At 43.4% G+C, this 13,362-nt stretch overlaps 1 long non-coding RNA gene across 1 annotated transcript in view; it reads right to left on the reverse strand.

The window, feature by feature from the left end:
• The window catches only part of LOC128836507 (uncharacterized), a 172,130-nt gene that overhangs the window by 59,865 nt on the left and 98,903 nt on the right, over positions 1–13,362 (reverse strand). The window lies entirely within an intron of this gene.

A 13,362-nucleotide genomic window follows, 5' to 3' on the forward strand; every position in this document is an offset into this window, starting at 1 on the left:
CAAGTGATGTCCATGGAGCTATGCTGATTTACTCTAGCTGAGGAACTGGTCCCAATTCTCTACCATCAGCCATAAGTGAGGCACAGAGAATCCCTTTTGACCTGTCTAGCATCAGTTATGACATCAAAAGACAGACCGCTAAGTCATTGACCTCTCCCACAGGCCTCCATATCAAAGGTCTAATGTTAGCGAGGTTTGCCCGACATGTAAAAGAAGGCTAAATTATTTGTTACCAATAAATTACCTGACAAATACAGTCCTTTTTTCTATTTGCAAATTGTTCATGAACCAGTCCTGTTTCCTGAAAATTGCCTTCCTATAAGCATTCATAAAGTCATAGTGTTCAAGGCTAGAAGAGACCACCAGATCATCTAGTCTGATCTCCTATATATCACAGGCTACCAACATCACTCAGCACCTGCACACTATCATTGAACAGTTTGGAGAATCTAGTTGCTCATGAACTGTTCATTATTCACTCTACACTATTTGTGGCATGTGACTGGCCACTTAAGTCACATGATATTGTTGTTGCCTCCCAGATGGATGAATGACATATTTTGTATAGGAGACTGACGAATGGTGACTAGCAAATAACAATTTGTCAATCCTCTTGTTCACCTGTAAATATGAATATTTGTACAATGAACGGCCCCAGTCATTCCCCAAATATTTGTGTGAATAAAACTTGCTTGTGTGAATGTTCGCAAATGACAAATAAAAAGGGAACACACCATAGTTGAACTGATCAGCCATTTGGAGTTTGAATGGGTGGTCAAAGACCCCATTTTCTCAGTATTCAGCCAGCTCTAGCTACATGGTTATTTATTAATAATCAGTTATTACTGCAGTACCATTTAAATGGTCCAAGTTATTTCTAATTGGAAATTAGATTTAAAAGTTGCTTCGTGGAGTCAACAAAAGCTGCAGGAACCACAAAATACAGACAGAACAGTTAGTGTTCCTTGTATGTATCACTGCATCATATGGGGGACATGGATCAGCATTCCCGTCGCACTCCCCATCAGTACCCGGCCTGGGCAAGCTAATGATCCAACCAGCAGACCAAATTCGGTGATGAATCCTGGTCACATGCCAATTGAGGCATGTTGCACATATGCTAAGAAGAAGACAGCATCATATGGCACATGAATATACATCCTCACACACCCATGTGACACACACAAAGGAATTCTACAGGTCATTAGGTCAAGTTTACCTCCTATTGTGTAGAGATCCTATTTAGTGGTAATATGAAAGCAGAGCACACAGCAGTGATGAGAATATTGCCAAATTACTGCAAGGTGAGCACTTACAAGAGGGAAAAATAAAAAAGCACACTAGCCAGCAAGTATCTACAAAGCATATTAACAAACCCAGCTTCTCTCACATGCTAGCTTTCCCCCTTCCACATTCCTGTTTCCACTGAACAGACGCTAATTGAAAATTATGTTTTCAATTTGATGCTTTTTTCTAATTTGTTCTTGTTTGGAAGCATTTCGGGACCCTGTGGTTTGCTGAATTTCCTATGCGCTTTGCATGAACTCCCTAGGGAAGCCAACAAAAGGCACTGTCAACATTCCCTTGGCAGACAATAAGAATCTCTACTCTAGGTAGAATATTCATACATGCCATGAAATACAGAATCAGAAAGATGTAAGCTCTGCATAAACAGCGGAGAGAGATAAAGAGTTACATTGTGAAAGGGGATGGGGAGATGCTGTGATGTCTGGTCCCCGCTGTGGTTTTATGAGCTCCCTAAGGAGGGGAACCCGCCCACCCTGATATCTGCCTAAAAAATCACCCAGTCCGTAATGGGGAAGATAGTTCTCCAAGGCACAGTACACAGGCTGGTGTACAGTTCATTTAGTATTGTTAGTAATGCACACATAGCTCTCTGTCTAGGCAATACATCATACATGTCTATTTATCACAGTGTATACTAAGACCTACACACACCTGTGCATCATGTAATACATGAGCTCACACACACTAAAAAGTATAAACACATTATACATCACAAACTTATAAACCCATACATTTTTGCAATCACACACATACAATGGAACATGAACACATTCTCCTACACATATACCTACACATCACACTCATGCACACACAAATGCATCATACTGCACACACAACTACATATTGTACACTTGTATCCCTCACACACAGACACGTGTGCATTGCATCATACATGAACACTCACACATCATCACATTTCAGTAAACACACACGTCCCTAAACCTCTAATAGTGCACACTATGCAAATCATACTGCTTGCACACAGTCATATATAGCTGTATGCATCATATTCCACACATGCACATACTTGCATGTCACATCTCACAAACACTCACATGTGTATGCGTCAAATTTCACAAACACATAGTCAGCCACAAACAAACCTGTCTCATACCATGCATACCTCTATGCACAGGGTAACACATGCAAACACCCCATTGCTCTTAATGTAATGTAGTAATTAGGAGGAACGCATTGATACCAGCATAATGTTCAGTGAGGTCCCAGGAGGGTGGTTGGTTAAAGAGAAGGTCCAGCACTTGGGTATATGAACATTCAGCTCAGTCTGAGGCCGGATCTACCCTTGCCAACTTTTGGTTGGAAAAAAAAAAATCACACCCCAAACTGACATATCAATACTGGCAAAGGGCCTCGTGTAGACACAGTTGTACTGCCAAAAATGTCTTTTTGTTGGTTTAGCTTATTTAATTCATGGAACTAGTATAAGCTATACTGGAAAAAAGAACTCTTTTGCTGGAATAAGCTGCATCTCTACTAGGAGGGTTTTCTGATATAGGGCAAACCCCTTCTAGTGTAAACAAATCCTGACTTTACTCTGGCTTCTGGAAATACCTAATTCACATTGGGCCTGCTACCCCCCTTGAAATTGAGTCAACATAAAATCATTGTGTTTCAAGTAGTTTCAGGTCCTACATCCACACCTAAATTGTCTTGCCAATTTCTGTGGTTTTGCAGTTCACCTTTTCCTACTTTTTGAAAGATTTTCTCTCTCCAATTGCTGGGTGAAAGTCCCACATAAACAAGAAACTAACTGACTATGGCAATGGATGTGACTTTTGCTCTTTACATAACAAACATGAAAGGAAGGACCCACCTGCACCTGGGGAGGTCCAAACCAAAAGTATTTACCAACTACCTACAACATGCAAGGCCTAGATAGGGTTGCCAACCCTCCAGGATTGTCCTGGAGTCTCCAGGAATTAAAGATTAATTAAAGAATATGTCATGTGATGAAACCTCCAGGAATATGTCCAACCAAAACCGGCAACCCTACTAGCTACTACTCTGGCAGGGTTCTGGTAGTTTCTGAAACATAGGACCACTAGAAGCTCATAAACTATTTAAAGAGAAGCACCCTAATACCTATATACTACATCAGGTTAAACAATGAAACTGATTCTATTCAAATGCACAAAGTAGCAAACTGAAAAAACAGAAGAAAATATCTTCTTTCTCTAAATTCTTTCAGTTATAGAAACATGAGGTGTCATTTGCAACAACAGTAGGTGTAGCATTTTTCAGAGCAAAGTGTGACTTGATTCTCAACACTGCAGAGAAATGGTTCAATAAAGACCTAATATTATAATTGGGGTTTTTTAATTATTATTTCATTAAACTATTTCTGTTCAGGCCAGGTGTTTGTAAAATCTTTTCTCACAAAACTTGAATTTTGGGCTCTGTTGTTAATTTTGTCCTTGCTTAATGAAAGGAAGAGTCAGGTTGGGTATGGAAATGATGGTTACAGAGTGCCACCTATTGGATTTAGAAACAATTGTTGATCACATATGTAGAGACACAAATGACTGCCTTCTGTGGATTTAAATCTACTTACATACACTTAGAACAGATTCTGAATAAGTAGCTGTCATCTCTCAAGAAAAAGATCTGGGCAGTCTAATCAGTGAGGATGTTTACTCAATATGCAAAAATGATCTAAAACAATATAATATCAGGCTGTATTAAAAAGGAGCTGGGGGAAATATGTAAAATATTTTAATATCATTATATGGCTACATGGTACATCCTCACCTTGGAATAGTTCATGTAATCTTGGTCCAATCATATTGAAAAAGACATAATATAAATAACAAAGGGCCAGAGAAGAGCAATGACAGTGATTAGTGATACTAGTGGAGAAGTAATAAACATTTATTTACACACTTTATGACTGAGGCAGGCAGGACATCTCTACCACGCATACCAGTAAAAACCTTTATACCTTTCCACACCATCGTGCATTCACTATATGTCTCTGATTTTATGGAGGCACTATTTTAGAAATGTTTTAGGGTTTAAAAAAATTATTGGGGCTATTTTTTATATCCCTTTGCTTGTAAAGCCAGGTTCTCTTAGTGCCAAGAGCCCAGCTGTGCAGAGAGAGAATGGAAAATTAAAAGAATACAGGGTCAGATCCTCAGCTGGTGTAAATGAGCTTAGCTCCAATCAAGTCAGGGCAGCTATTCTGATTTACACAAGGTGAGGATCTGGCTCGCAGTTTAGCAAACTATAAAAAGGATCTAAAATAGCGTTTCCACCCCCGATAATGTTGTGATTTTCAGATCTGATCTCAAAGGCTCTAACAGAACTAGCAGCAGCTCTTGTCCAGAGCCAATCGGGGGGGGAGGGGGGGGCAGGAGAGCCATTTGGCCTGTGCCTCAAGCTCAAAGAGGGCCTCGGATTTAGACACTTGTTCATTTTTTGACATTTGATAAGTTTCACAACTTGTTTTTATGCGCATCCCATTTGCACAGAAAAAGGCTAGAAAACCATTTGTTAAATAATAAAAAAATATTCAAATTATGTCTCACTCTTTTTTTGGTGCCTTATTTTGTTTTCATGTGTCGTCATTTTTTATTTTTATTATGGCTGGAGGCCTCAAAAGCTGGAAGTGGCCCAGGCCTTTTTGGACCTCTGAGAAGGCCTGCTCTTGTCCGCCTATGAAACTGAGATTCCTTCATTTCTAGGTATACTAATCTTCTTTTTCTAGACCTATTTGATCACAAGATACCAAACCTTAAGTCTATTACTGGCACAGGCATGTATATAACTTGTCCTCTTCCCGTGACCACAGTGATTCTTCCATTGAAAGGAAAGCAGAACTCATTGCTTTTGCTGGTTCCTATTTATGTATTTATTTATTTTTAAAGGCATCTGTTTGAAGCTGCTCAGAGGTTAGAGATAATCCCAGCAGAGACAGATTAGCAGGCAGAGCACAAGTGTGAAGGTCAAAGGTGTATGAATAATGTTAATTATCAAATGTCTCTCCAATTTATCAAATGGGCATCACAACCAAATATGTGTGTTTGGCGGGGGGAGGTGTATTAGGAGTGTCAACAACTTGGCCAACGGCCCAGATTCAGCTTCTGTGATGCATCTGTGTGGCTCACATGACATATTCACATTCTAAGGCATCTAAGGTCTCACTTACAAAATAAGTTTCTAGTTTTTGTGGTTATGAAGATACCCTTCCAAACAGGGCCCAATTGTAACTGATTCAATTATGTCTTCCTGAGTTTGCAGACAGCCTGAAACAATGTTTCAGAGAGGTGTGAATTCTTCCACCCCTCATCAATATCTTTGCCATGTTAGTGCGAAAGCCTAACAATGGTCACTTGAATGTTAGCATTAGCTATTTCATTGCTGATGGTTGTTATGGAAGGGGTTGGGAGAGGAGCCCCTAGGGCTGGGAACTAGGAGTTACTGCAGGGAAGGAGATACAGAAACAGGGAAAGAGATGAGCCGTAAAGGGACAGAGAAGAAGGGAAAGGAGGATGAGGAGGGAAGAAGAACAAAGGACAGAAATTGTGGGAAAATATTCACTCTTTCAGGATCCACACTAAGTGACAATGAAGGGAAGCTCTTTCATCCCCCAATGACTCTTTTTGCCAATCTCTGAAACATACACACACAAACACCCCGCCGCCACCAGTTCTGTTATATCCTGTTAGAGAGACACCTGAGCAGAGCTGAGTACAGTGTTGCAAAGGAAGGGCAAATCACTGATTTACATAGTGGCATAATATTTTCAGTATTGTTCTTCAGCCCATTTCTTAGATATAGTTCAATCTTCTGTGAATCCACTCAAAACTTTGTGACTAACCTCATCTTCCACTGCCATCAGTCCCTGCCTTCTAGAAATATTTCAATATTCTGCTTTTCCAGAGCAAGTCACCCTACTCTATAAGCCCCAGCACAGCTCTGACCCTGCCTCCATTTCTGCTCATTTCTACCTACTTGCTCTCTCACTCTCTCTGTTTCCCAAGTCTCACTCCCAGCCAGTTTATTTGGATCCTTCTCCCATTCTTAGCTTGGGACCTGCTCTCTCACTGCTCCCTGTGCTCCAGACAGTTTTCTTCTCCTTCTAAAGTTAGAGGTGGGCCTCAATCCTGATGTTCCAATCCGGACCTAAGCATTCCTAGAAATTAGGGTGTTCAGACCCAGGGTTTTGGGTCCACCTTATTCTCAGAGTCAGGAGACAAATATGAAGCTCAGGCTCTGATTGAGGGGTTTGGGATTCAGTGTACTGGTTAGAACCCAGCTATGCTTGGAACCCAATCCCTTTGCTGAGCTTTGCAGCACCAAGGCGATCTACTGCAAGCTCTGTGCCTCCTCGTGTAAGCATCAGAATTAGAAGGCCTAAAGGGAACAGAGCTCTATGCTCCAATTATAGGAGAAAGGGAAATATCTAGTTGCTATCAAGTAGAATTTATGTAAATTAAGCTTTGTCTTCCTTGTAGTTCTGTATAATGTTTTATGTTGCATGACATGTCGTTTTTACTTTCTGTTCTTGGCAATAGTATAATACTTGTGGTGTAATTGTATACCTGAAAGGACATATAAAGAACAGGCCATCGCTAAACATTTAAGTCTGTTGATATGGGTTGCATTTTGTAATAATTTATGAATTCTGTATATTGACCTGGTTATTGGGTTGTTTATTGTATGAATATGTTGGCTTAGCTTAGTAGCAGGATGTTGTGGAAATAAGTCAGAAGCAGGGCCGGCTCTTGGATTTTTGTCGCCCAAAGCAAAAACAATTTTGGCCGTTCCCCCCCCCCGATCTTTAATTAGCCCACCCCCGGCCCCGCCTCAACTCTGCTCCTTCCCCAAATCCCCAGCCCTGCCTCCTCCCCCCAGGCTCTCAAGCCTAGGAGGGAGGGAGGGAGGGAGGGAGAGAAGCGGCGCCCACGCCGCGGCCACTCGGAGTCTCCCCCCCTCCCAGGTTTGAGAGCCTGGGAGGGAGGGGGAGACTCCGAGTGGCCGCAGCACGGGCGCCGCTTCTCCCCCTCCCTCCCAGGCTCTCAAGCCTGGGAGGGATGGGGAGCAGCGGCGCGCAAAACAGCCGCTCAGGATCTCCCCCTCCCTCCCAGGTTTGAGAGCCTGGGAGGGAGGGGGAGCAGCGGCGCGTGAAACGGCCGCTCGGGATCTCCCCCTCCCTCCCAGGTTTCAGAGCCTGGGAGGGAGGGGGAGCAGTGGCACGCGAAACGTCCGCTCGGGATCTCCCCCTCCCTCCCAGGTTTGAGAGCCTGGGAGGGAGGGCGAATAGCGGCGCGCAAATCAGCTGTTTCGTGTGCCGTGGCAGCAGCCACGGAGGTGAGCTAGGGCGGCCAGGGCACATTTTTAGGGGCGGCATTCTGGCGCTTGCCATGCCACCCCTAAAAATGTGCCGCCCCAAGCGCCAGCTTGTTTTGCTGGTACCTAGAGCCGGCCCTGGCCAGAAGGCAAGAAAATAGCTCCAGATAAGACACCTCTGGGTAAACACTTTGGGGAGGATGGCATGTTGAGATAATGCCTGAGCTAACTGTGAGGATGCTACTTCCTTGTTTTGCCAGTGCTGGCCACCGGCTGATCAAGAGGACGATAAATAGTTAAAAAGACATACTCTGTCCAGCAGAAGTTGTTGTTTGGGAGAAACAGACTGACACCCACAGACACCCTAGCTCTTCCTAGGCTCCCCTCACAGGGTGGAAGGGCTTAGGTAAGATAGATATGTGTGCAGACCTTTTGTTGTTTTCAAAATCCTTTTTCTCTTATGTTACGCTTTGTTCCTATGGTAAGATTTGAACAATATTGTGGTTTGAGAAGGCTGTTTTGGGTCACTATATTTACTACTGGTCACAAAATCCCAAAGGGAAGAACTGTAGGTACCATGCCAAGATGGACAAGCACAGATGTGAAGCCTGAAACCTGTTTCTAACCCTGTGGCCTGGAATCTGGTCTAAGAGTGGGAGAATCTCAAAATTACACCCCAGGAAAGATAAACACACAATGCTTGGACCACAGGGGTGCACTCAAAGACCAGAGAGGGGTCGGAGGCGCACCCAGCCCTGTAACCATGACATATGTCATGTAATCATATATAGGAAAACATATATAAACAGCAATCCATAGCTAAACATTTAAGTCCATGGTTATGTTTGTTACAGCCTTACTGTGTGACACTCTATAAACAATGCACCATCATCATCTCTGGAGGCAGAGACCAGTGCTTCAGCATGCCATAGAATGCAGGTTTCACCCTATTGGAAAGAATGAGGTGAAGAAAATGTTCTCTGTTTTGCTTAGTTTGGCCTTAGGCTATGTTTGTGAGGATGAATCCTCTTTCATTCCAAAGTTCCTCATAAATCAGCAGGATGACAAGCCTCATGGGATATGTGTTTCAGAGTAACAGCCGTGTTAGTCTGTATCCGCAAAAAGAAGAACAGGAGTACTTGTGGCACCTTAGAGACTAACAAATTTATTAGAGCATAAGCTTTCGTATCCGAAGAAGTGGGCTGTAGCCCACGAAAGCTTATGCTCTAATAAATTTGTTAGTCTCTAAGGTGCCACAAGTACTCCTGTTCTTCTTTTTATGGGATATGTGGAAGTTGCTGCTGCTGCTGCCACCTTTACCTTTTGTTACATTTTACAGGCCATTTGAGCCTAATGGGTGCATGCTTCCCTCATTGCCTGCAAAGACACTGGCTGTAGCTACTCAATTTTCTGTGTTCTGCATAGTCTGGGGACAAAGAGAGAAACCACCACGTAATGGAGATAAGGATCATTTGGCCAATTGTTTTTTTCCTGTTAAAATAGTCAAGGTGCTGTCAGGAACTTTAGGATTGAAATTTAGTTTATAAAAAAGAAAGACGAGAGTTAAAAAACGTTTCCATGAAATGTTTTAAAAAATCAGTGAACAATTATTTAAACATTCCCTACACTGTTGAGAACTCAGGGACTTTTATTTGTGCTAGTGAACTTGTCTGCCTGTCTAACCTGTCAACTACCATGTCTGTCTGTCTAATAATCTGCCTGTCTCTTTAGGCATTATGTTCCTCATGTGGACATTTGATTTGCTGAAGAACTAGATAGTGAAAATGACTAGAAACAGAAAATGAAACTGACTAAACAGAGACAAGTGCAGACAGGAAAGGAACAGCATCAATGGTGAGAAGTAAACTAGATTTGAATGTATTTGAGGCAGTATCTGTTTTAAAATACAGTTTTTCTAATTTACACTGTTACTAATAACACAGGTGAGGATATTTACATGCAGATTGTACATGTATGTGCATGTATTTATACCCTCTCAAATGAACTCACACAGAAAAATGATAAAAGACAAAAACACCTATTCAATGGGTGAACTTTTCAAAAAGCGATCACTCCAGACCTGACCTCTCAATCCTTTTGCTCAAAAGAAACCTGCATAACACCTTCAAAAGATGAGCCTGGGAACTTAAATTCATAACTCTGTTTGAAACTAAAAACCATGGGCTTAACAGAGACTCTGTTTTTATGGCTCATTACAACAATTTGTAACACATCTTACTGCATGTTAACCCTTAGTTGCCCACTTCATTTTAGTGGACTCCTACAGCATGTGTGTGTGTGACAGGATCCCTGGGGTGCAATGTGGAACTCGGGTACCACTCTGCCCCCTTAACTCTCCAGCCTGGGCTGTCTCTCACAGTGCTTTACTAGTCACAAACATCAAACCCCTCCAGGTGCTATTATCACTCTGCACAACAGCATGTGGAGCCCCATACCCAGTTAGATTGCATGACTGCTCCCTGAATCACTCACAAATCACACGAGGAAGGCACCAGCAAATCTCCCAAGCCCCCAGCCTTGGACTTCAGAACTGTACCATCTTGCCCAGGTCAGAAGTTCATTACCCAGTCTGCCCCCCACCCTCCTTGATGTAGAGAGGGCACACACAAGCCTTTATAAACTGAGCAGAGATTTCCCAAGCACTTCAAGCAAAACACACTGTTTTAGGTAAAATATAAAACAGAATTATTAACTACAGAAAGATAGATTTTAAGTGATTATAAGTGATAAGCATAAAAGGTCAGATATAGTTACCAAAGAAAATAAAAGGTAAGTGCACAATCTAAATCTTAAACCTTATTACACTAGGCAGTATTTGGATCAAACAGTTTTCTCACCTCACTGGATGTTACAGATAGTTTCTAGTTCTTAATACACAGGCTTCCCCTATAAACCTGGGATTATTCTCTTCAATTCAAGTTTTTGTCTTCCCATAGGGTTGCCCCTGGCCATAACTATGCCTAGGAGCCAGAGGGACATGTCGCCACTTCCCAGTAGCTACTTGAGGTAAGCGCCACCCGGAGCCTGCATGCCTTCCGCCCCTCAACCTCCTGCCCCAGCCCTGAGCCCCCTCCGGCACCCAAACTCACTCCCGGAGCCCGCAACCCCTTCCCACACCCCAACCCCCTGCCCCAGCCCTGAGCCTCCTCCCACACCCAAACTCTCTCCCGGAGCCCAAACCCCTCACCCCCTCCCACACCCCAACCCCTTGCCTCCGCCCAGATCCCCTTCCCATACTCTGAACCTCACCCTCCAGGCCGGAGCTCCCTCCTGCACCCCAAACCTCTCATCGCCGGCCCCACACCCCCAGCCGAGGCCCTCACCCCCTCCCGCCAGGGACGGTTCCAGGCACCAGCGGAGGAAGCATGTGCCTGGGGCGGCACATGCTAAGGGGCGGCATTCCGTCCATTCTTGGGGCAGCACAGTCCAAGTGGCTTTTTCTTTTTTTACTTCTGGCAGTCTGAGTGGCTTTTTTTTTTACTTGGGGCGGCAAAAATGGTAGAGCTGGCCCTGCCTCCTGCACCCCAACTGCCTGCTCCAGCCCAGTGAAAATGAGCGAGTAAGGATGGGGGAGGGCGAGCGACGGAGGGAGGGGAAATGGAGTGAGCGGGGGCAGGGCCTTGGAGAAGGGGTGGAGTAGGGGCAGGGCAAGGTTGTTCGGTTTTCTGCGATTAGAAAATTGGCAACTCTATTTTCCAAGTATTCTTGTTGCTTTCAGTGTAGGTAGGGGAGGAAAAAGGCCAAAGCATGATGCCACTGTCCCCTCTTTTATATCCTCAGTCCATGTTCCTGGAAGACACTAGCCCAAGCATGCCTCGTGGGCCTTGCTGAATCATAGGGTTGAGCAATCTCCCTGGTGTGGTCTTGTACAATTGAGTCATAGCGTTGAGCAGTCCCCATTACGTGGTGTTTGCAGAATTGTCATTGAATTGTAAATCCCTTGTTTACTATTCATTCCCCTGCTGGTCAATGGCTGGTGATGATCGTTCAACGCCCGCCCAGGTATTGGTCACCTCCTTTGTCATGGTCACTGGCTAGCTTTGGGTGACTTCCAGACTCTCAGCAAATTTCACTAACAGCCATACAGCAAAATCTCATAACTTCTTACACACTAATGATATACATATTTTGACAGAACAAAGGGTTTCAGCAGATCATGACCTTTCATATGATATCCTACATACCATGCTTTGTATGAAATATGTCATAATTCTATGACAGGGATGAACAGGAGGGTTCCAGGGTGCTGTTTTGTGGTACAGAGTGCCACAGTGTGAACCCCTTATGTTTAACAATCGGTCCCACCTTGTATTTAGCTTACACACTCTTATTACCTTCTCCAGATCTGAGGAAGAGCTCTGAGAGACATAAAAACTTGTATCTATCACAACCAATAGTTGGTCTAATAAAAGATATGACTTCACCTACTTGTCTCTCTCATGTATTTAGATGTGCATGCAGAGCCGGGTAGTGAATCCATCCAGACAAGAGACTCAATTACTTGATAGATCAAAAACACTAGAGTTGATGTGGATTTTGAGCTCCAAAACCACAGCCTTCTACTAGGACCAAGCAGGTCAGACAATATCTCTTGAGTGTCCCATATGATTGTTCCAGAGTTTCCCTCTATTTATCAGATGTGGTTATGCCTGTATGTGCATGTATAGATTTTCTCTGTGGAAGGAGCTGTTAGAATTATATAAGCATTTAAAATGTGGCTTGATTTTATGTAATCATAAAACATTTCAGTGCCTTTTAAATTGGTCAATTTTCTACTAAATAATTTAAAAATGAACATGTTCTATCCCCTTTGATTTTTTCCTCTATTTCTTTTCCCACGTCTTTAATTTTATTTCCACTTTCCTTTTAATTAATATCTTGGTGAATTTTTCTGCTAACTTTTTAAATGTCTGTTTCCCCTTATTGTTGTTTTTTCTTTAATGTTTATTTTTATTCTCTCCCTCCTCCCTTTCTTTTCTTGTATTCAGAAATCCCTCAAGATCACAGTACCTTAGCCATATATCAGCTTCTTTGACCAGTGTAATCTCTGAAAACTAGATGCCAGTGTTCCCCACAACAATCATGCTGCTGAGAGCCCAGTGAGGGTTCATTGAACTGTATGAGTAGGGGTGCGGAACTGGTGCTCAGGTGGGCATAGAAAAAGTAGCTGGTGTGGCGTGTCTTAGTTGGGTATGTAAATGTGGGGAAACAAGTTCATGTTCTGGAAGGGGATAAGAAGTATAGGGCATTGCTGAACAGATGCACTTTTGATCACCTGCAACCCTGACCCCATTTAAAAATTTGTGTGTGTGATTTTTTTTTCTGGTTTTTAAGTAGAAGGTATTGAGGGTGCATGGTCAGGACTCAAATTGACAGTGCGGAGGAAGCACTGGTATTCTCATTGTCCTGATATGTTCTCATTAACCCATTACGCAGCAGACAGACAAGCTATTGTATACTGGACCATCTGGAATTTCTCCACAGAGTTCTCCATCTCCCAGGTCCCAGCAGCTGCAGGAATGGAGCCATGTGCCATCTAGATAGTCTCCAATCGACAGGTGGATCGGAGTGCAACAGCTTCTTTTGGTTTAGCTACAGTGCTTAATTTGTGCCAGGGCTGAGCCCCGGCATTATGGGCAGCAGGTATCACAAGCTGGGGGAGGCTAAGCCTCCCCAAACAGCCCTGCATGGCCCTGCTCATGCTCTGCCCCCAGACCCTCT

Source organism: Malaclemys terrapin, chromosome 4 (assembly GCF_027887155.1).
Source record: "Malaclemys terrapin pileata isolate rMalTer1 chromosome 4, rMalTer1.hap1, whole genome shotgun sequence".
Classification (NCBI taxonomy): domain Eukaryota; kingdom Metazoa; phylum Chordata; order Testudines; family Emydidae; genus Malaclemys; species Malaclemys terrapin.